General features: G+C 33.4%; 1 long non-coding RNA gene across 10 annotated transcripts in view; it reads left to right on the top strand.

Moving 5' to 3' along the window:
* The window catches only part of LOC120586611 (uncharacterized), a 696355-nt gene that overhangs the window by 195554 nt on the left and 477516 nt on the right, over positions 1 to 23285 (top strand). For all 10 annotated transcript variants that reach the window (XR_005648748.1, XR_005648747.1, XR_005648746.1 and 7 more), the window contains one exon: positions 3813 to 3857. This is a non-coding gene — a long non-coding RNA (uncharacterized LOC120586611). The remainder of the gene's footprint in view (positions 1 to 3812; positions 3858 to 23285) is intronic.

The raw sequence follows: 23285 nt of genomic DNA, 5'->3' as shown, positions 1-23285 counted from the left end.
CCCTTTTCAGTGCCCTCAATGAATTAGCTATAAGATTTATTAATGGTTCAAGAAGCACCACTAAGCACCCCCTCTGTCATCTTTAGCCAGGCCCAACCTATGTGAAGGAAAGATAAACTTCCCTAAACTTCACAACATAGAGTTGGACCTATTCATTTCCCACTGGAAACATAGCTGTGCCAACCTAGAAGTAAAAAGACCTTAAAAAAAAAAAAATCCTCTATAATATATCTCCAGCTGGAATGGAATGGTGCTGATAGTAACTTCACCTTCACATGACCCAAACAATTCTAGAGATTATATAACTGAATGGGATTCGGAAGACACCATTTAAGAATTCTGGATCTGTGCTAGCCTCTAAGTCGAAAAAGAAAGGACTAGAACAACAGCGGTATACATTCATTCATATTTTTTCAAGCCCTGAGAAAAAAACTGACGATAATATTTTTTACTTATATTTGCAAACCTTCGTTACATATAAACTCGGGTTATTAGTGGGGTCTCTTTAGAATACATAAAAACACGATACTGCCCACAAGTGATTTTTAAGGAGCCCACAACACTTTGGCCTGACTCCACTTGAATAATCAGTCATTTTGTGCTTTTTTCCCATATCCTGATCGTTTCAGTTAGGTATGGAAAATGATCCTTCATTTTTCACTCAGCAACATGGGCAGTATTGCTGCACGTTAATACTTAGATTCTCCTACCTTCCTCTTCGGTAATAGGCATGGTTCTTAAAAAGGCTGGTTAGTGTTGCTTGTTGTGGCTATTAATACTGTTTTAGCGTTTCCTGATTCGGAGATGTCCTGTGAATATTTAGCACGTGCCTGGCTCTTGGATGAATTGTAGAATACAGAGTGATATTTTGAACAAGCCATCTTTCTATCTCCTTACCTCCTGCTTAGCTCCTTATCTTAAAGGGCAGACATCCCCTTTATTTCATACAACTAGGACAGTACTAATAGCTTCCATTTAGCAATGCTTACTTTATAGTAGGCACTGTGCAATCCTTTATATGCCTACAATGTAATACACACAAACAATCCTATCGGGTAGATAACATGATTGTCATTTTATAGACAGGGAAAGTGTAACTTGTTCAAGAGCACACAATTGAAGAGAGGCACCTAGAATTCGATCTCAGGTTTGTCTACACTTAACTGCCATCCTACCACAGCTGCTGCTCAGAACTCTGTGAGGCCCAGATCTAGGGATCATCAGTCACATGGATAGCCTCTCTTAGTGTTTGGCACCATTTCACTCAGGCTGACCCCACTGACCAAACTAACCTCAGAACCATCATGTGGTACTAGCTTCAGAGGGGCAAATGACAATTATGGTTACAGGCTGCAATGACACTGAATTGCTGTTGAGAGAAACTCTATGCTGCATCTTTTTATCTGCACAACAAAAATGGTACCCCCTGTCACCACCACCACCACTACCTTTGGTTGTTACAGATTCCCGCAGCCTCCGTCTGTCCATTCCTCTCCACCTTTTTTTCCTTGGTGGTGGGGTTATAACAGTGTCTTTGGCAGGGTTAGCAAATGACTCACTTACTTACTTTGGTTGCCAATAAATAACTGTAGCCTGTTAATAATTATGCATATGTTTTATGTGGCCTTAGATAATCTGAGACAATTTTACACATCTGGCATCTGATATTGGATCAATAATCCTTCATACCTGGTCTCCTATTATATGATTCTCTATTAACAAAAAGATCACATAAGAAAAAATAATTAATTTAGTAGAGCATTTTATAAGTGATGCACACTCATGTACTTGTAACTTTTTATTGACTGTTACCTAAATATCAGTTTTTGCTCAATAATATAAAAGAATAAACCTAATATTTGTTTTCTTTAAAGTATACCAGATCTGTCATAAATACCTTAAACTGTAATTTTTCACATCTTTATAGGAGCTGTATGTACATTTTTTTTGTTTTGTGTGTTTATTTTCTAAGACTCTCTTTAGAGCAGTTTTAGGTTCACAGCACAATTAATAGAAAGGTATATGTATGTATTTTTGTAGCAGCTTAAAATCATTAGCTCTATGAAAGATGTATTCTCATTTATCTTTTAGTGTATCATAAAGCCAAACACAACACTTTGCATGTAATAGACGCTCACTAAATATTGTTTACTTAGTGAATAAATTAGTCTGTACTAGGTTGAACAGATTTGCAGTCCTAAATTGTTCTTGCCATCATTTCACTCTGCATAATTAAAGAAATTTTACTAAAATGATTAAAAATGTGTTATTGAATGACTGGTGTAGATTCTAAAGCAGTGGGATGAAAGAGACCCTGGCTGTACTCCTATGAGGATTCAGTGAGGATGTTTCTCACTGTCGGGTATACTTGGCGGATTTTATGTGTAACTGTATTAATTTACTTCACTTAAGAAGGTTAGAGTTATGATTTCCATATAGGACTCTAAAACTTTTTTCTTTTATTCCTGTCATGTCAACTAATAATTTTTTCCTATTATAAAATAATGATTACTGTAGAAATTATATATGAAAATAAAAAGAAAAAAATAAAATTATCAATATCCTTATTATCTCAATATAATCATTCAATATTTTTGTGTGTTCTATTTTTTTTTTCTCTTTCATGGAGTTTCGCCATGTCCATGCAATTAGTACTCTGTATGTTTATAGACCATTATAGTACCACAGAGTACCTTGTGGATTGTTACAAAATATTCCTTTATATGGATATGTTATGTTTTATTTATGCTTTTAGTTTTTCTGTACCATGAACATTATCTTTTTAATATAAATCTGTTTTTAGTTACATAAGATAGATTCCTACAACTAATTAATGAGTACAGATTTTGAACTTTAAGTTCTTGATACATATTACCCAATAGTTTTCCAGAAAATTTTAGCAATTCGCAGAATTTTATCAGAAGTGTATGAAGATGGTATTTTATAGAACAATCGTCAAAATTATTACCTCTTAAGCAAGTATTATGTAAATCTACTGATTTTCATATATTACTGTCATCCACTACAGTCAAAAGTATATAAATTAAACTCTTCGATTTGCTTTCAGAAAGAATTATGAAATATTTTTAAAGGTCACAGTAGTTTGGAGGCTGCATATTACAATACAGTTTCCACCTACATGCAAATATGTTTCAGGTCTAATTGTAAATCCTGCATTATGTCTGGTGTGGCTTTAGCATTCTCTCTTGTAGCAATCAATCTCATTTCTAATTGCTGTTGAAACTGAAGTTAATGAACATTCAAAGTTTACTTTATTTATTTTATGCACTTTTTGTGGACTGTTCTACAAAAACAACTTTCTTCCTTACCAATATACCAAACTGAGTGCAGATGAATCTGAGTGGTTTCATTTTAGAGAGTAGTAGTCATATTTGTATTAGGAAGGCAATAGTCTTGGAAAAATACCAAAAAAAAATCATTTTAAAGTGTTTGCCTCGTTCTCTAGTGAAAGCATTTTCATTTCAGAGGCCGTGGTGAGTCTTAGTCTCTTGATGGTACTTGTTTTGATAACACTACTAGGGGACTCTGTGTGTGTGTGTGTGTGTGTGTGTGTGTGTGTGTGTGTGTGTGTGTGTGTAGTGTAATGTGTGCGTAAAGTGCGTGTGCGTGTGTGTATTCATACGTATGAATTTAAGGTGATTTGAAATATCCTCGGGGAAAATATAGATATAAAATAACTCACCCCTTTAAGCACTGCAGTCTTTCCTACTTCTCTGCAGAAATTGTCTCAGCGTAATAGTAGGTCCACTTAAAAAATTAACTTTTACTTATATATTTGTTTTACATTTCAGGTACCTGATAAATTTCAAGTCTGTCTGTGCCCCATAGCTGCACAGGTATGTATATGAATTACCTATAGTTATATAAATCTATGTATTAACTGACAAGTTATTACATTTTTGTATATTAAAATTACTTAGATTTCATAATGTGAAAATGTTAATTTTTGAGTACTTATAAATATTGACGGCTTTAAAAGATAGTACATTTTATACATACCTTGCATTTCACACTATTGTAAGAATCAAATAAACATTTCAGAGATTTGATGAGGCAGAATAATTTTAATTACAAAGCATTCATCTGATGAAACATTAGAGAATGTTTTGTGGAACTATACTATTATAGCTACTGCTGATACGGGGTCAAATTATTGCAGAACTGCTGGATTTGACATGATTGCTTTATTTTCAAACTTTTTTTCTGCTTTTGAGTTTATTTTCTGTGGTGGTTGTTTTAGGTAAGGAGTGGTTGCAGATGCACTGTCTGCTGCACTGTCTCAAGCACTAGACAAATGGAAAAAAATGTTTGCACCTGCTTAAAATCTCAACCTTGCGGTGTTGTGATTCTTGGGCAGCAGGCAGGAATTCTCAGAAGCTTGGTTGCACCTGCTCAATTGTTGCTTGCAGCTGTGTCATTTGAGTGAGCGCATAGAGAAGCATGTTAGCAGTTTGCTTGTGCTGTTAACGTATGTTGTGTACTGAGTTTGAAAGATTCTTACTTGACGTAGACTTTGAACTATTACATTGGTTTATTGTAAAACTTACTGGTTTTAGCTCCCAAACATTTTCTCCAAATTCTTCATTCTGACTCTCAGATATTTTCAGTTAACTGTCCTACATAATGTGTATGTTAACTTCTCTAAGGGATACCTGAGAAGAGTAGTTCTCTCCAGATATGTGAGTTGATAATAATTTTTGTCCTAGTAGACATATTTTGTGTTTGGCTCAATTTTACCATGTTGGCAACCCCACTATGTGAGACTGGATATAGTTATTGATCCATTTAGCTGAACAGATTTGAAAGCATTTGGCTATTAGTGGACACATGGGGCATATTCAGAAAATTTAAGGGTATATTGTAAGATGATTTCTTGATTTGTGCACGAGTCTCTGTTGCAGTTGGGTGGAAGTGAGAGAGAAAAAGGTGAAAATTAAATAGTAATCTTAGAAAAGGGGCTAAAATCCACATGTAATTTTTATGGCTAGAATACTATCCTTTACTTTCATCAAATCTAGTCACCTAGTATTTTCCTGAAGTGGTGCTGTCAGTGATATTGTTTCTTTTAGTTAATAGCTGTGTATATTTTCTGACAAATTCTACATTTTAATATAGCTAAGCTATTATAGACTGTATCTTGTGCTGGTTAGAAAAAAATTCTATAAATGCAATATCAAAAGTTGCAACTAACTCAATATAAAAAGCATTTAGTTAAATAATTTATTTGGTAGTCTCAAACTCCCCATATTGAAAACTTATTCAAATAACTGGCATTATTCTCATTAACATATTAAAAATGCTAAAGAGTATTTAGTAACATGAAGTCTTAGAACTGGTGTTTTTTTTCTGTTTGTTGACCCATTTAAATCTTGTTTTGTTTTGTTTTGTTTTTAAATAAATCCCCATAATATGAATTTAACCTCTTTGGAAGTAGGAAACAGGTGCTAAGATAAGTGGAGGATTGTCCACAGCCCTTAATTCAATGCCTTGAGCATAGTAGGTGGTCAATAAATGTTAAATGAATGCATATATGAATAAAACATGTCTGGGGTTGTATTAGGAATAGAGAACTAGGGTCCCAGAAACTTGTTACTCATTATATATTTTTTATGGGTCTATATGGATTTCCTTTAGTTCTCATATTGTTTATTACACAGAGATGAGACCACTGATAAATTCTGTCCTTAAAATGAAAAATGAATATGTATGAATTAATCCTCATTATAATTGAGAATTGATATCACACTATTTGCAATATGCTTTATATTCATTTTTACTGACTATGAGAAAAGTCTTTATGTTATCCTTATTTTACACACAATGCAGAAGCATCAATGACTAAGTTGAATGGAACTTGGGAAATACTTTGGAGCATAGGAATAAACTAATCTTCTGTGTTATATGATCAATGCTATAGATTTCCTGAGCAATAGCTTGTGTTCACTCTCTCTCCCTCCTCTCTCCCTCTCTCTCCTCTTCTTCCTTCCCTCCCTCCCTCCCTCTCCTCTTTCACCCTCCCCCCTATCTCTAACTCACTGAAAATATAAAAATAAAATGTATGTGGGCTTTCTTCAAGTCAGATAAGGTCAGATCATATTAAAAATCTGTAACTGTTTTCGGTTAAACAGAAATAATGGGCTCCGTGTTTACTGTATACATGTTTATAATTATGGTTTCTGTTATTGACTAAATTCTAACTGTAAATAAGAAATAAAGTCAAGTAGAGGTAGAGTCAAAATAGGGTATTTAAGACCTATAGGTAGACCATTATAAAGTTCCATTTTGTGTGTCATGAGTCAGTCACATAATGGCAGAGGTTGTATAATGAGCCAATATCTATTGCATCAAAACATCTTGTTTAGGGTTCTCAAATTTTGGTACCACCAGTTGATGATGTTCATGGGCGCTGCTAGGCTTGGAGGTACCTTTCCTCTGGGAACAGTTTTTCTTTCACCTTAGTTTACACCAGTGGGTAAGAGGCCAATATCAAGGACATTATTTTTTTTCTAGAACCTTAGTGTGGTAGGTTAAACTATATTCCTCTGTTAATCTCAACATTAGAAATTAAGAGATGAGCCAAGAACATGTATTACCTAGAATACTAAATTAGATAATAGCAGCTGCTTCAGTAACTTGTACTAGGAATTAGAGTATAGAATCTCAAGGAGGAAGAAATCACCAAGCCCCAGGATTTCTGGGCATAATTGCAGATATCTCTGTGATTTCAGAGTTAAAGCAATAAAGGAAGAAAATTAATATTTATTTAAAACATAGTATGTCTAGATATAATTTCTCTCTTCCTTTCTTTTATTCCACGTAGTAAGTAGACACCTACTCTTTACCTGACATGGTGCTAGGCTAACTGAATATAACAATAGCCCGTGTGCCCTTGACCTCAAAGGGCACATGGGCTATTGGAGACAGAGGTATGTCAACAGAGCTCGTTTGGGCTTCACCACTTATTGTTAGTATGGACCGGTCCATATATGAGGATCTACTTCATATATTGTTCTGTTGTTAGATATAGCACAATGCATGTAAAATTCTTAGTTTGGTGCTTGGCACATAGCAAGTGCTCAATAAAGCTTAGCTACACTATTATTATTTCTATCACCACTATCACCACTACTACAACTTAGATACTTAAGAAAGTCCATCTAATTGACTGAGAGCAGGGATCCTGGTCTGGACATTGTCACATAGATTATCTTAAAAGTTCTAGCCAAAGTTACTTCTGTTTCTAAGGCTTTAGAAGAGATTCTAAAAATAATAGAGTGTTAGAACTTGCAGTGATCTTAATGGTCATCTATTTAACATCTTTATTTTATCCATGGTGAAAAAAAAATAGGCTCAGAAAAGTTTATGTACTTGTCAGGGTTATACAGACTAGTAAGTACAAGAGTAGAATTTGAACCCAGAACTATTGATTCTTGGTCTACTGTGAGATACCTCATATGCAAAAATATTAGAGTTAAGAAATTTTTTCTACTAGTGATTGGAGAGTTGATTGCTTATCTCCAGGAAATAAATAGACTATGTCAAATTGCTGGAAAACTAACCATAAGACAAGCTATCTAGTACTGAATCCAAAAGACTTTCAGGTATTTTTATAACGTGATCTTCATCTAAATTGATTGAAGCCTTTTATTTTGTGTTTGTAAATAACTGTTTTCTTCAAAAGGAGAATAAACTGAAGTTTACTAAGACATCACTATCTAAATGTTTTAAAGGAGTCTGTGAATACCTTAAATAAATCAGCATCTTGAAAGCCAATGATGCTTTTAGGATCTCTGGATTCTAAATCTTCTGCCTCAGTTTGAATTTAGGATCTTTAGAGTCCAAATGACATGCACTGAAATCCCAGTCCCACAGTTTATTAGTTTTGTGACCTGATCAAGGTCTCCTAATCTTACTAAGCCTCAAATTTTTCTATCTAAAACATGATGATAAGAATGTCCACCTTTTTAACGATGGATGTGAGGATTAAAGTAGATTAGGTATACAAAATATTTAGTGCATGGCATCCACTAGAATTCTCTATATGTTAATTTCTTCTCTCTCCTTATGTTAAATATAAAAGCTGTTATGATAGGCAGTATAAAAATTTGGAGGAAGTATGGGGTTCACCCATTAAGAAAGTTAATTTTGGCCAAGTTATATCTTTGATGAAAGCATTTGAGTATCTCAGTTCAATGTGGTTAGACTCATCATTTCTATCTATGCATGCCAGATTTCTCTAGAAGGCTGGGGCTATTTAAAGAAAAACTTGAGATGAGGACAATCACATCCACTACAAGGTCTATTGATTTTTGGAAATGTACCTTGCCATAGAAGGGCTGTTGATACAACTCCTGATGACTATCATCCCTCTTTGGAAAGTCAGCACTCTTAAGACCAATCTCTGGCAAACAATGAAGAATCCATACTTATCAATTAAACCCTGTACTCTTACATGCATCTTAGTGAACTGAAGGTAGTTATGCTGGCAAGTTCGTCACAATCGAAGTAGCCCCAGGTTTAGTGATCATAGTTGGCAATGGGTAGATAGCTATCTTTTTTCCTTGAGAAGGAAATTAATGTGGTAAAATGTCCAGGTACTCTCCCATGCAAACCCCCTCAACAATAGAAAAGTGGATTTGTGAATTTGTATGAACGATTTTCCCTTAATTATCTTTAATAAAAACTAGATGATCTTAATTATAATAAACCATTTTTTTTTTCTGCCAGGCTTTTTATAATGCAGAAGTATCTTCCCGAACAGCAATCAGAATAAAAGGGAAAAAAGCACTAGATAATTGATGATAGAACATTGCTCAGCAGAGTGAATAAAGTTAACTTGCCTAATATACAGTTTTGACCATGATGAGTCAAGGTAAATGTTAACAATTAATGAAATTTTTATTTTGTTAGGTATTAGTTCTCCAAGGCTGCCGTAACAAAGTATCACAAACTGGGAGGCTTCAACAGCAGAAATTTGTTTTGTCACAGTCCAGAACTCTGAAATCAATGTTTTGACAAATTTAGTTCCTTTTGAGGGCTGTACGGGAAAAATCTGTTCCAGGCTTCCCTCTTAACTTATAGAAGGTCCTCTTCTCCCTGTGTCTCTTCACATCATTTTCTCTCTATACATATGTGCCTCTGTGTCCTAATTCCTCTTTTTTTGTAAGGATACAAGTCATATTGGATTAGGGCCCTCTCTAATGATCTCATTTTTAACTCGATTACCTGTGTAAAGACCCTATCTCCAAATAAGGTCACATTTTGAAGTCTTTGGGGTTAAGAATTAAATATATCTTTTTTTGGAGGGAGGAGCAGGTCACAAGTAACTCCTAACTATTGGGTTAATAATAGTTAACATTTACTGAGTGACATATTTTAGATGTTTATATATATTATTGATAATTCTTACAATCGTCTATTAGGTAGATTTAGCTTCCCCATTTACAGGTGAGAAAAGTTAAACTCAGAGAGAATAAGCAATTTGTCCAAGATCACACAGCAGCAAATATTAAAAGCTAGTGTTTAAACCCAGAATTCATGCCACCCTTTTCATAGATAAGCTTCATAGTAATTTAGTTGAAAACCTAAAAAGTACTTTGAGCATTTAAGGGTTTTGGTTTTTTTTTTTTTTTTGTCATTAGGGCTTGTGCTAAAGGACATTTTATCCATCAAAAATGGTGCATTATGCCAGTGCCCAACACTGACTGCCTATATCATCACTCCTGATTTTTTCACCAACGGTTGCCTTAAATTTTTAGTGTCTTAGCTTTTCTGCACCTGATAAAGCTTTTGGACAGGATGGATTATGAACATAGACAGCATGGGTTGATTCTGGCCCTAGGTTGTGTGGGTGGCTTTGAGAGCCAAGTCATGCCCAGAGTCTGCTACTCAACACATGCCCACTCTGCTCTCCTTCTCTTTCTTCCTCCTCTCCCTTATCTTCAGTTTTTCACTTTTAACAGGTAGTTTATGATTTCTTTTTTATTTTTTTTAACAATCCCTTCCATGAGTGATAAACATTGAAAGTGCTAGGCGTGAAGAATGACAGAAGATCGATGCTTACCTGAAAGCCGGTACCCCCATAGGTGTTTACTATAACCTGGACACATCCTTATTGTTACTCATTCGTGCTAAAGAGCAAGGGGTGCTGTATACCTAATTTAAGCTTCCTATCTCACCGAAGGAACAGTTTGCTTCTCACTTTGAAGTTTTAAAGCAGAACTTGCTCATGACCCAATTTCACTAATGATTCTCTTAAGTAACCCTTGTACTCATTTATAAGATTTTTTCCCCACCCACTGTCTGTCTAGCCTGGTTTAAAATTTTTATATATGTACTTTTAAAAAATTGATTAGCTGGAGAGCTGCCCATTCCTCTGTGCTGTATAATAAGGATTTAAAAACTGCACACTGAATTCTGTATAGTGTAATTAAAACTGACCCACATTTGGACCTGAGTACACCAGGACTTAGCCAAACTTGCCATGAGCTGAGTTCTGGTGGCAGATGGGAACTAATGAGGACACACTCCACTCCAGAATTTCCCAGCTGCTTGGCCCCTTTTTGTACAAACAAGGTTTGGAGCGAAGTCCGGATCCCAAGAGCATGTTCTGTAAATGTGCTGTACCCAACTATTTGGGAAATGTTCTCACAAAATCAGGCTGTTTCAAGGTCTCCTTAAGGCCTCTGCTACTGTCAGTTTTTAAACATGAAAATTCAAAGGAGCCTTTTGTGCTCAGTTTTAATTTTAAAGTGAATTAAAATTACATTTTCCCCCTGCCTGTTTTCCTGTGACTGGGGATAGAATGATCACTCATATCCAAACCTGGAGATTTGCAGGTGGTTGTCGCAGGACTAGGTCTCCGTGCAACCTATGGATCTCTTCAACTGGTTTGATGTCCTGGGACTATTCAGGCAGATGTAATTGAATCAGTTTGAAGCAGCTGTAGCTGGCATGTGGTCTCTCAGATTGCTAGCACCTGCTTGTTTTTTTGCAACTCACTAGAGTGAGAGAAGTGCCAAAACCAGCATTGGTCTTGGAGCAGATAAAGCACTTCAGATCCTATATTCCATTCTCCTTCCAATCTAGTCACATCATCATTGGTGCCTGAATTAATAAAACCCTTTTTCATGATTATGGCCGAGGTATACTTTTCCTTCTCATTCTCCTCAGTATTGTGATCCTGACAGAACTGACCAATGCTAGTCCAAAAAAATAAGAGAGTATAATGGTGATCAGGTGGCTTTGGGGCTCTCTTATCATTAGACAACTGGGTAGCCTGTGGCTTGCAGAATCATTTAAATGAACGCACCAAATTCATTTGCTGTTCCAGCACAGTCTTATTGGCACAGAGAATGAACAGTTAATGTATAACAAACTGTGAGCTGTTACAGAATATGATAAATACGTTTGCTTAGCAGGGGGGCATGTAAAATGGAACTATATCTCTAGTGTAAATCTGAACTAATTGACATAGATTTCTTCAACACTTACTATGTGCAAGAAGATGAAGTCTGTTAGAAAAAGGATAAAAATTCTAGGACATAATAAATATATAAAATACATTTTAAAAGATATAGATTTGGAATTTTTAAAAAAAAATTTGACTCCACTTAAAGATGCTTGTTTGCCTTTTCTTTGTTCCACTGTATTATTTGGTAGGCACATATTTAATTCTTAAATATTACTAATTTTCTAATGTTTAACTTGAATATGGAGATAATAGAGACAGCATATTTACTTAAATTTTGTAGTTTATATTACAAAGTTCCTTTAAAATGGGTTTAATACTGATAATCCTATGAATAATAGTAATAAGTGAATTCTAAAAATTTCATTTGTTATCATCAGCAGATCCCTATTTTGAAAGGCATGGCTAGGTGCCTTTCAAAGATCCCTATTTAATCCTATGAATAATAGTAATAAGTGAATTCTAAAAATTTCATTTGTTATCATCAGCAGATCCCTATTTTGAAAGGCATGGCTAGGTGCCTTTATGTCTTTATAGACATAAAGAAGCATATATGTTCCTTGATTGAAAGAATCTTATGGTATACTTGAAGAGATATATACTGTACATTTTAAATACACAGACAAACACACGGCAGTCTCAGTGTTAAATGCATGCTCTAGATCTGGATTTGGTGTCAAGTGAACAATATAAAAATAAAAAAATATCATGCACTCTTGTCAAATGAATGTTCTGGACCTGATGTTCCCGTTCTCTTCACTGTCATTAATTCATCGTGGTTCTCTTTGTCTCTAGACCAGAACTTGAGCTCAGAATCTTTACGGAAGACAACACTTTAGACAAACATTACTAGTTGATGGAAGTTAAGTTGTGAAACCCAGTTGCCATGACTGAAAATGTCACTAAGTGCTAAAGATACTCAGTGGAGGTAGAGTGCTTAATGATTTGCAAGTAAGAAATGGGATTTGAGGTAGGCTTTGAAAAAATTTGAAGCTTAGAACTTAAGCAATTAGAAAGGAGAAAAGAGATCATTTTCAGGCTGAGGACTAATCAAAAAATGAATTAAGTTTGGAATTATACGATATAGTCGAGGACTATGAATAGACTTCAGTTGTAAATAGTTAAGTGGTAATGTAATTATTACTTTAATGTTTTTCTCCTCTACTAGACTGTAAACCTTATGAGGTATTATATTATTATTTATTATAAAATACCTCCTCAGAAGAACTTTAGTTACTCCTCCTGTCTGAATTAGGCCTTCCATACGTTTCTATAGGTTCTGTGGCACTCTCAGTACTGGTTTGGGGAATTTCTATTTTTAACCATAATATTTAACAATTTTACTACATATTTCTGGTTTCAGGGAACAAAGAGGTAATCTATTATAGAATGCAGTTTATAAATGAAAGATCCAGATTTAAGTTTCTGCACTATCACCTATTAACTGTGCAATGTTGGGCAGCGGGTGCTTTTAGGCTCAGTTTGCTAATCTGTCAATTAGAGGTAATCATAAAAAAGCAATTTGAAATTAAAATTATCTCTTTTTCTTCTTCTCCTGTATTGTCATCATTGTAATTCTACTCTAAAACCACGTAATAAAATGTTTACCATGGTCTACTGTGTAGATCCTTTATTCTCTACCACTTTCATTACTTGCTCTTGCTCTTACAAATATAGTGTACAGTTTGAATAGAGCATTACACTTATCTAAAAAGAAGTAAGAATTTAAGAAACACTCTATAACCTAGTCATTACTAATATTTACTTTTGAATCATTTGCTCCTCAATAACCTTTTCCTCTCATTTATAATAGAATTAATATTAATAATTTATGTAATGTATCAGTTGAAACATTTTAAATATTGTGTTTTTAATGTTTTAATTGTTTTTTCATTCATTAATTCTTTCATTCAATGCAAATTTGCTAGCTAAGGACATAACTATATTCACTTGCTACCTGATTATATAAATACCTTAATTTTCTGAGCTTATACCTATATCTTACTGAGCTTACAAAGTGTTAGGAGACCAGTGTCTCTAAAAACAATTAAAATACAAATAAAAATGACTATTATTTACTAATAGTGATTAGTGCACATATCTTGGGTTAAAAATAATAATAATTGATATTTGCTATTTCCAGAAAGATAATTCCTTCAGTAGTTCCTGTTTTGAACATGTACTATTTAATGATGAATATCTACATGTATCATTCTTACAATTTGGAGAGTCTTTAAGGGAATTTATTAAAATAATCTCTAATTTTCTAAATTTATGCATTTCTAATGCGTGAACAGATCTTTCATTCCTCAAAATATATTTTCTTTAAAATATTTGAACTTTTCATACTGCTTATTATTCTCATTTTTTTGTTAAGAACATCAAAACAAGATTGCACAGTAGGTCATGACTTTTTAAAGATAAAAAATGTAAATGAGTTAGGATCTTCCAAATTATAAGATTTAAGTAAATGTAGATACATGATGATATGTACAGAAAAAAAATAGGTAAACTGAGAATTAACTATAAATCTTGCTTTAATAATATCTTAAGTTTATGTAGCAAATAGGACAGCTGAGTTCATAATTAAGAAATAGTTAATTTTGGATATTTGGAGACAGTTCAGACATAATTTATAATCATGTTGGTCTGATGCCTCAAGCCAAGCAATGTATACTTATTAGAGTCTTTGCCAGTGTTGGGATAGAATATACCCTAAGCCAAAAAAGTATTGTTTTTTTTTTCACCTGTAAATTTGTCATTTGTACCAGAGAGAAGAGGTGAGGGGAAAGTTAAAAAGGGGTAAAGAGAGTCAAATATTTGGTGACAGAAGGAAATTAAACTTTGGGTGGTGAACACACAATGCAATATACATATTATTGAATTGTACACTTGAAACCTATTTGATTTTATTAACCAATGTCACCCCAATAATTTTAATTAAAAAAAAAAGAAAATTAAAATATGGAGAGCTTAAAAATTGTCATTTGATATTTTATTTACATTTCCATTGATCAAAAATAAGTATATTTACTGTCTGACTCCAATTTTTCAACAACATAAATAATTTTCATTTGATGACTGACTTAAATTACATTTCATTAAGTTAGTTTAAGAATAACTTTGCAATTGATTATGTACCATCATAAAATATTTATTAATTACTTATGTCAACATGGCACTAGAGATTTTTAAAAATGTAAATCTCATACTTTTCTTTAAAAAATGACCAACTACTGTTGTTTTAAACATTTTATTTTATTATTAGTTTCAAGTATACGGTACATTGGTTACACATTTATACAGTTTATGAAACGATCTCCTTGATTACTCTATCACCTATCTGGCTCTACACATAGCTTTTACATCACTGCTGACCACATTCCCTATGCCATGCTCCCCATCCTCATGACCATCTCTCAACTACTAATTTGTACTTTTTTAATCTTTCACCCCTTTCTCCAAGCCCCCTAACCACCCTCCCATCTGGCAGTCACCAGATTGTCCTCTGTATTTGTGAGTCTGTTTTTGATTAGTTTGTTCTTTTTTGTTCCTTAGATTCTGCATATAAGTGAAATCATATGGTATTTATCTCTGTCCGACTTATTTCACTCAGTATAATAACCAACACCTGTGTAAGACCAGTTTCTGGCTTTCTTGAAAGTATGGGATTGGAAGAGATTATGTCACTTTTTTATGACATCTATCTATGGGATGTAAGAAGGAACAACTCCAAGTACAGAGCAGTATATTCCTTTTAAGGTTGACTTTCTGCTATTAGCAGCTATCACTACAACTTCCCAGTAAGTTTTCTCATTGATCTCTCTTGGTCCTTGTATGCTCCTAACAAATGGGGACTTCGAGGTCATTATTTACACTTAGATAACTGCTGGAGAGCATAGAGAGAAGGTTTTAGTTTCCTAGGGCTGCTGTAACAAGACACCACAAAGTGGGTGGCTTAAAAAAACAAAATTTTATTCTCTCAAAGTTCTGGAGGCTAGAGTCCAAAATCAAGGCACATCACAGCCACAATTCCTCTGAAGACCCTAGGCGAGAATCTTTTCTTGCCTCTTCCATTTTCTGGTAGCTCCAGGTGTTCTTGGGTTTTGGCAGTGTAACCTCAAACTCTGCCTCCATTTACATGGTCTTCCCTCTGTATGTGTCTGTCTGTTCTCTCCTCTTCTTACAAGAACACCAGTCATCGGATTTAGGGCCTACCTTAAATCCAACATGATTTCATCTCAAGATCCTTAACTAGTAACATCTGCAAAGACCCCATTTCTCAGTAGTGTTACATTCTGAGGTCCCAGGTAGACCTGAAATTTTAGAGGACACTATTTAACCTACTATAGAGAGTAACTTTATTTTATTGTAAAGTATCTATGGAAGGCTTATATACTTGCTCATTTATTAATCCTTTCTCCTATCTGTAGTTGACAAAGTTTATCTTAAGCATTTATAGAATACTTGTTGCCTTCTCACCTTGGTATTGTTTATGTATTTAATTAAATTATGAATCATTCTCTTTCATACTATTTTAAACTATTGAAACTGAAGCTGGACTTGAGGCAAAAAGTAGGTATACAAGGTTACATTTACTCCATAGATATAGATAGTGCAAAATTTAAAAACTGACATTGGTATCATTCAGCTTTTCTGTGAATCATCTGTGCTGAGATACCAAATATACTTTTATAGTCCATAGTACCTTCAGATAACTTTACTCATGACCTAAAAAATGAATTACAGAAGTTTTTGATGGTGATCTTCAGATACTATAAGCCAAGTATGCACTTGAAATTTAGTGTCATAAAGTAACAGAAGCATTGTGCTAGATGATTGCTTATTGAAACCATGAGATAATTTCTCTTTATTTAGCATTTGCAGGGTCTTTATTAGAGAATTATAAATCTGGCTATATAAAAAAAATACACATCCATTAAGTGATCACTGGAAGTCATGAGAATCCAGGATCAGATTGAAAAGGCAAGGCTCAGCTCAGAATGGTCAGTTTCTAACTTTATGTAGCCAGTAAGTTTCTGAGACAGAATTTAAACTCAGCTCTGCCCAACTGAAACACCTGTATTCTTTCTACTTTTCCCAAGTTCTTCTCAAGCTGTCGAAAATGCTTTCTTCTTATAAATAAGGAACAGACTGCTATTAAAATGAGGGTGGACAGAGGGAGCAGAGTGAAGCAGAGCCATTCCTAAAAGAATTGGAATGGAATTGGAAGCACCTGTTGGTCCTTTCCACCTCATGATTATGGGATATTACAGGTGTGTTTCCTTTAAGAATACTCAATATACCAACAATTTCAATTTTAAAAATAGGTAATTAGTAGAGTAATTATATGAATTATGACAGGTCTTATCTACTAAACAGTTCCTTAAACTTGCAGCTCTTCTGGTGTACTTCGGTTCTGATAATACAGAATTAATTGTATGCTCACAGGACAGAAAAATTTAGAAGTAAGAATTCTGAGGAAATAATGCTTGAACTAAGAGCTGAATAATATGAAGGAGCCAGTCAAAGGAAGATCTGGAGTACAAGAAATTCAATCTCTGTATTCTTACAGGTTGCTCAGGGTTTTGTCCACTAGGTATGCATGTATTAGAATGTCGTGTTTTTTAGCTATTAACAATATACAGTTAGGAGGTCTGCTCCACTTGACTCTCCTCTTTATCCTGATAGTAAACACATTAATAATAAGCATTTAGGAATGGATTAAAGATCCTTAGCTGTGTCTCTCTACAAATTTACAGACTTGTTATTTGTGAAAGCCAATTATTTTGGCCACAAAGAGAGTGACTGAATTCATTGCTACTCTTAGCTGTCCTTATCAATTCTATTGCCCACTCTGTGCCAAGGACTGGTAGAGAAGCCACAGGGATTCTTGAACCATCATTTATCTCTTTGGAAAATTATCTTTTCTAGGGGTAGTATCTTCCCTTTTCCTATTTTTCTGTATATCAAGACTGTAAATGAAAATGGAAGGTCAACCTGATTATCTTTAGATTTTTTTTTTTTTTAAGTAGTAGTCTCATAGTAGGCCACAGTTTAACACTGAGCTTTTTTAGGAATATGTAGTTATATTTCCATTTGAATTGAGCTGAGGAAATCTGTTCTTCTCATCTCTACTTTCATTCTGCAGCAGATATTTCTCCAAATGCTTCATTCAAAATTAAATTGTTTATCCATAACTAGACAAGGACATGTGGTGGTAAATTATTGAAATTGATGAGATTTGATTGAATTTTCCTGAGTTTAATGTGTCTAATCAACATTGCACTCACGGCATTATTATTTTCCTATGACTTGCCGCTATAACAGATGACAGTATTACCATGACCCAGGTTGATACTATATGAAAAAATGCACAAGAAAGTAGATAATCCACAGTGAGCATTTGAAAAACAGAGACAAATAACATTTTCAAGAATGGTTATGTTTTTAGATGAGAGAGTTTAAAAAATTTTTTTCACTAGAGTAATCTAGAGTAAATCACTGGAGTAAATTTCTCAATATAATTTTTGATAGGCTTTACCTACATTTTAATTTATAAACCAAATTATGAGGTGATTGATAACAAATACTGTTATCAGTTATATCATTGAATCTTACCAAGGAGTTTTCCATGGTTCTGTTCCTATCACAATAATGGGAACCACAAATGGAACAAAGAACTACTTTCTTTTTCAGAAATACCATAGTGTACAATTTACTCTATGTAACTTAGGTGATCATATAATTTGTCATCCAAACCATAACTGAGAGATTTTGCTTTTAAAGACAACTATCCAAGTGACAAGAATATTAAGTCACAATGAAAGGAGGTCATTATCGGACTGAAGCCTCAAGTACCATAGATTAAAAGATGCAGAGTACTTCTTATAACTTGTGAGCATGTACTATAATGTTATAGAATATCAGAAACTTTTAAAGAGTTCTTGTCACAATATATACCTGAATTATAAACCATTTTTGACATTTTATTCTACACAAGTTGTATATTTGAGAGCACATATCAAGAATAGATTCAAGAAAACTCCTGGGCCAAGGCTAGAAGTTGGCAGTAAGTATATAAGAAATACATTTTTGATCAGCCTTATTTGGCATATTTCAATACTTTGGCAGAACTAAACAGTTGAGATCCAGAAGCACTATTTGTACAGTGAGTATAGTATATAAGATAATATTTAGTTTATTCATTTTTTCAAAATTTTCAGTGCATATTTTGTTTTCTATTGTCATAATGATATTACTACAGTCTGTCTACAAAGTACCAAAAGCTATTTGTTAATTGTAGTAGCTGTAGATGTTCTCAATAGATATTTAAGTCTCAAACATATTTTACCACTATTCTGTATTGGATTATTAAGACATAAAAGTACAAGCCATTAGAACTATAAGATAATTTACATGTGATTTTTAAGTGTAATTCAGTTATTTTACAGATGGAGAAATGGAAACAGTTGGATAGGTCTAGACAAGTACAAAGTAAGAAATTGAGCAATGCAGTACTCTTTACTTCCATTTAGTGCTCTTTTCACCATTTACTACTACACTGAACACTTTTTTCTTTTGGTGATTTTTATTTTTAAAATGCATGCACATGATAAAAAAAAGTTTAAAAATAAAATGGTACACAAGGATAAACAGATTCAAGTGTATTCATATACAGAAATGTGCCTATTAACTGCACTTTAAAACCAGAGAGGGAATCCTACTGTTCAAGGTTTTTTTTGTATTTTTTTATTTTAATACTGTATCTTAGAGATTTTATCGTATTTATCATAATATATTTTGCTGTATCATCTCCTTTTTATTGCTGCCTAATATTTCCATTTTATGGATGTAACAATATGTATTTACTACCTAATTTATAGACATTTGGTTATTTCCAATTTGTTTGCTATTGAAAAATATTGCAGTAAATAGCCTTCGAAATATATCTTGTGCTTATTTAAATATACATATAATATAATTTCCTAGATATATTTATATAATTAAAATTTTGATAGCTATTAAAAATTTTTCTTCAAAAATATTCTTCTAATATATACATCTAACAATAGTATGTGAGAATTCCTGCTTTCCCACCGCCTCACCAGTATTGGGTTTTAACAATTTTTTTCTAAGCTGAAAAGTGAAAATGATATTTTTTTCATTGTTTTGAATTGCAATTCTTTATTTATGAGTTAGATTAAATGACATTTAAAAATTTTACCGGCCATTTGTATTATTTTTCTGTGAAGTGGCTGTATATACTTTTTAATTTTTTCTATAAAGTTTTTTTCCAAGTCTTTTAATTTGTGTAATCTTTTTGCATATTATGAAAAAATAACATTTTTTGTATAACAAGTGTTAAAATATCTCTTAGTTTTAAATTGCTTTTTTACTTTTACTGTGATCTTCTATGTAACTGCATGAATCAGTCATTTCTTTTATGATATAGAAAACTCATATCAAAAGAATTAGCCATATTTTCTTCTAGTACATTTGTGATTTAATTTTTTAATATTTATACCTGTAATTCAACAAAAAATTATTTGTGTATACCATATATATATTTATTAGCACTTATTTATAAAATGAAAAAGAACAATTTTATCATTTGAAATAAAAGAATCACTTTTTTTTATCCCATAAACTCCTTAGAAAGGCAGAGATCAGCACTAAGGTAAAAAAAAAAAGTGCTAGAATGAGAACTGAAATGTCAAAATTGACGTATTTTTCTTTATCAATCAATGATGTCTGTTGTTTATGAATAGAAAAATTCCAAGAAACTTTTTCACTTATGAGAATAAATTATTATATTTTAATAATCTAAGCAATGATTAAATCAGTGAAAGCATCATAGAATAAATCAAACCCCTAGCGAGATACTTTTAACTTCAATTCCAGTTCATATGCTAATGTCTTAATTTTAGTTACTTAAGAGAAGCTCTTACTTATCAGTAAGACCCTATAACTGTACAAATAAAGTCAAAACGTGAACATCGTAATTTAAGCAGGATGCAGTAGCCAGGTGATGAACAGATATATTTGTACCTTGAAAAGTTCACTTCAAGTCATCATCATTACTAAAAAGCAATTACTTTGTATGCTTTTTCTAAGCTTAAAAAGCAGCTTGGAGACTCTAAGGGTTCTCATGACTGACATCTTTGTAAGGTTTGTAAATATGTAAATGATCCATTCAGTTACAAAACTTGAATATTTAGCAATAAAAGAACATTTTTGAGTTTAACATTTATTATATTATGACTGGCATTGATAAGGAGAGAAGTAAAGACAGGTGAAATGTGAAGAAATTTGAGTGGGGGAGAGGAATCAGTAAATGTAATTTAACTTTTTCCTTTATACCCTTTATTTTTAATAGGATATATATTTTTCTACCATAAAAGTAATATACCATCATGGTAAAACTATTTAGAAAACACAAAAATGCAGAAAGAAGGCAATATTACTATTACCACTCAGAAAAGAGTCATCAACGCTATGATGTGGTATGTATGTGTACATGCAAAAACATAGGAAAGATTGTACTCTATGCATGACTGTGGATTCTGATTTTTCAGCTAGCAATTTATTAACAACACTTGTTTATGTTAATGATTTTTCTGTGGCATGATTTTTTTATTGATTATATAGTATTCCATACAACAAACGTATTATAATAATTTAGCCAATCTGTTTTTCTCGAACATGTAAGTTGCTTCCAGTTTTTCTCTATTAAAAATAATTTATGATGAATATCATTGTTCACACATTTTTATGAACATCTCTGATTATGTTTGTAAGATAAATTACTATACGTAGAATAGTTGAGTCAAAGATAAATGCATTTTTCAAGCTTCTGATGCATTTAGCTATAGCACTACGCATTACTGTGCCTTTACCAGCAGTCTCTCAAAGTGTCTGTTTGCTCATATCCTCATCAGTTCTTGGTATCTAACATTATATGGCTCAAAGAAACTCTGTCACTGGTCTAGGAAGGATGGGCACAAAGAGGTAGGATGAGGTCAAGCATTGGTAAGTGATGTTTTTGTCTAAGAGATCTTGCAGGCTGCCACAGGCTATGGGGATCAGTTTTCTCCAAAGCAACCTTCCATTTGCAGAGGTGGCTCAGACTCTGGATGTTAAGTTGGCACAATTCAAATATCCCTATTTGTTTTCAGGCAGTGGCCTGACCCTTCAGGAATACCCCATTGAGACCACTTACTCATACTAATCATTGCACACAGAAAATACATAAAAGATTTATATTCATCACTCAATATATTTTGCTACTCAAGTGTCATGAAACATTCAGGGTATATTAACTGGCAAATGCACACCTGGAGTATGTTGCTTCGCTTTAGAAACTGCTAATTTAAAAAAATCAAATATTTAATTTTGAGGAAAAAAATCAGTTTTGGATTTTGAGCATATATATCATCTTTCATTTTGGCCCAATTAACCCAGCAGGTGTGTGCAAATTAGGTCACTACTTTGTCACCGTGGTAACATGCTTTGGGGAGGTGGATCTTAACCACCTCCAGCACAGGTGATGTTGGCTGAGTTAGTGTTAAGAGATGCTTTACAAACAAACAAGGCAGAATTTAATATGTTAGAGTGTAGAATATAGGTCTGATACCAGAGACCAACAGATTAGTCTATGACATGAAAATAAGTGCAGTACCACCTCAAATATATATTAACAAGAGAGATCTAATGAGCCTTAGAAATAGAACTTTAGTGTAAAATTTATAATCTCTGAAAGGACAGTAAAACTTAGAATCGTTCATGAGGCGATTATCTCATTCCCTGATTGAGCAAGGAGTTTGGGGGTTGGGGTCAGGTTACCTGGAATTTAAGGATGTTTTTAGAGCTAGACCGTGGTTTTCAGAGGGTCAACTTCTTCCTGCCTTCTCATTCTAGTCACTAGAATCTAGTTAATCCAAAGGTTTTTAAAAATGCAGTGTCTAATCATTTCTTTTAAGTGCTATTTTTGATCATTATTCATAATTGCTTATGGGTTAAGAAGTTGGCAGACTTGGTCTATGCCAGCACTCTAGCTTTAATATAAGTCTCTAACTCAGGCTTCTTCTCACCAGGTGGAAAATCAGACATGTTTCAAGATCGCTGGTAGAAACTGTACAATCTGTTTGGCTGCTGCAGGTTCCAAATCATGTGGGCATTCTGCAGCCCCACAGAGTTGTAGAATTTCCTCACTTATCACTGACAAGTTCACACCTCTTTTGGTCATTAAAATTGTAAATCTGAATTATTGGATGAGGAAAACAGGCCAAATTAATGATATTAAATATATTTCTAAGGAAGTACATCTCCCATGACCACTTTTAGCACCCAGTCACAGACGATATTTACATCAGTCCTGTAGGGCCAATTCATATGTGGCTCTATGTTTTTTATTTTGTCCTAGTGTCCCGCCTTATATTTGTATCATTTGCCGTAATTTTCAAGCATTTTTGTATATCATATTTCATTTTTATGATATTTTACACATGGCATTTCAGAAACTTGAATCCCTCTAGTGTTTATTTTCAGTTGGTTGTGACCACAGCTTTATTATTTATTTCATGTGTTTTCAGTAGTTAATATTTACAAAACACTGAACAAACTCTTCAAGATTCCTTTCCATAATCTCCCCCTCCATGTGTCCATGTGTTAAGGATGAGAGGTACAGAGAAGAGTCATAGTGATTTATCCTGTGTCACAGATCATGTGAATTCACTTTTCATAGGAGAATTGAGGTCCCCTGGCTGGTTTGCAAGGTTTTTTTTTTTTTTTT

Source organism: Pteropus medius, unplaced genomic scaffold (genome assembly GCF_902729225.1).
Source record: "Pteropus medius unplaced genomic scaffold, Ma_sr-lr_union100, whole genome shotgun sequence".
In the NCBI taxonomy this organism is placed as follows: Eukaryota; Metazoa; Chordata; class Mammalia; order Chiroptera; family Pteropodidae; genus Pteropus; species Pteropus medius.
Note: the sequence above shows the minus strand (reverse complement) of the source record. Positions and strands in the feature narration are given on the sequence as shown.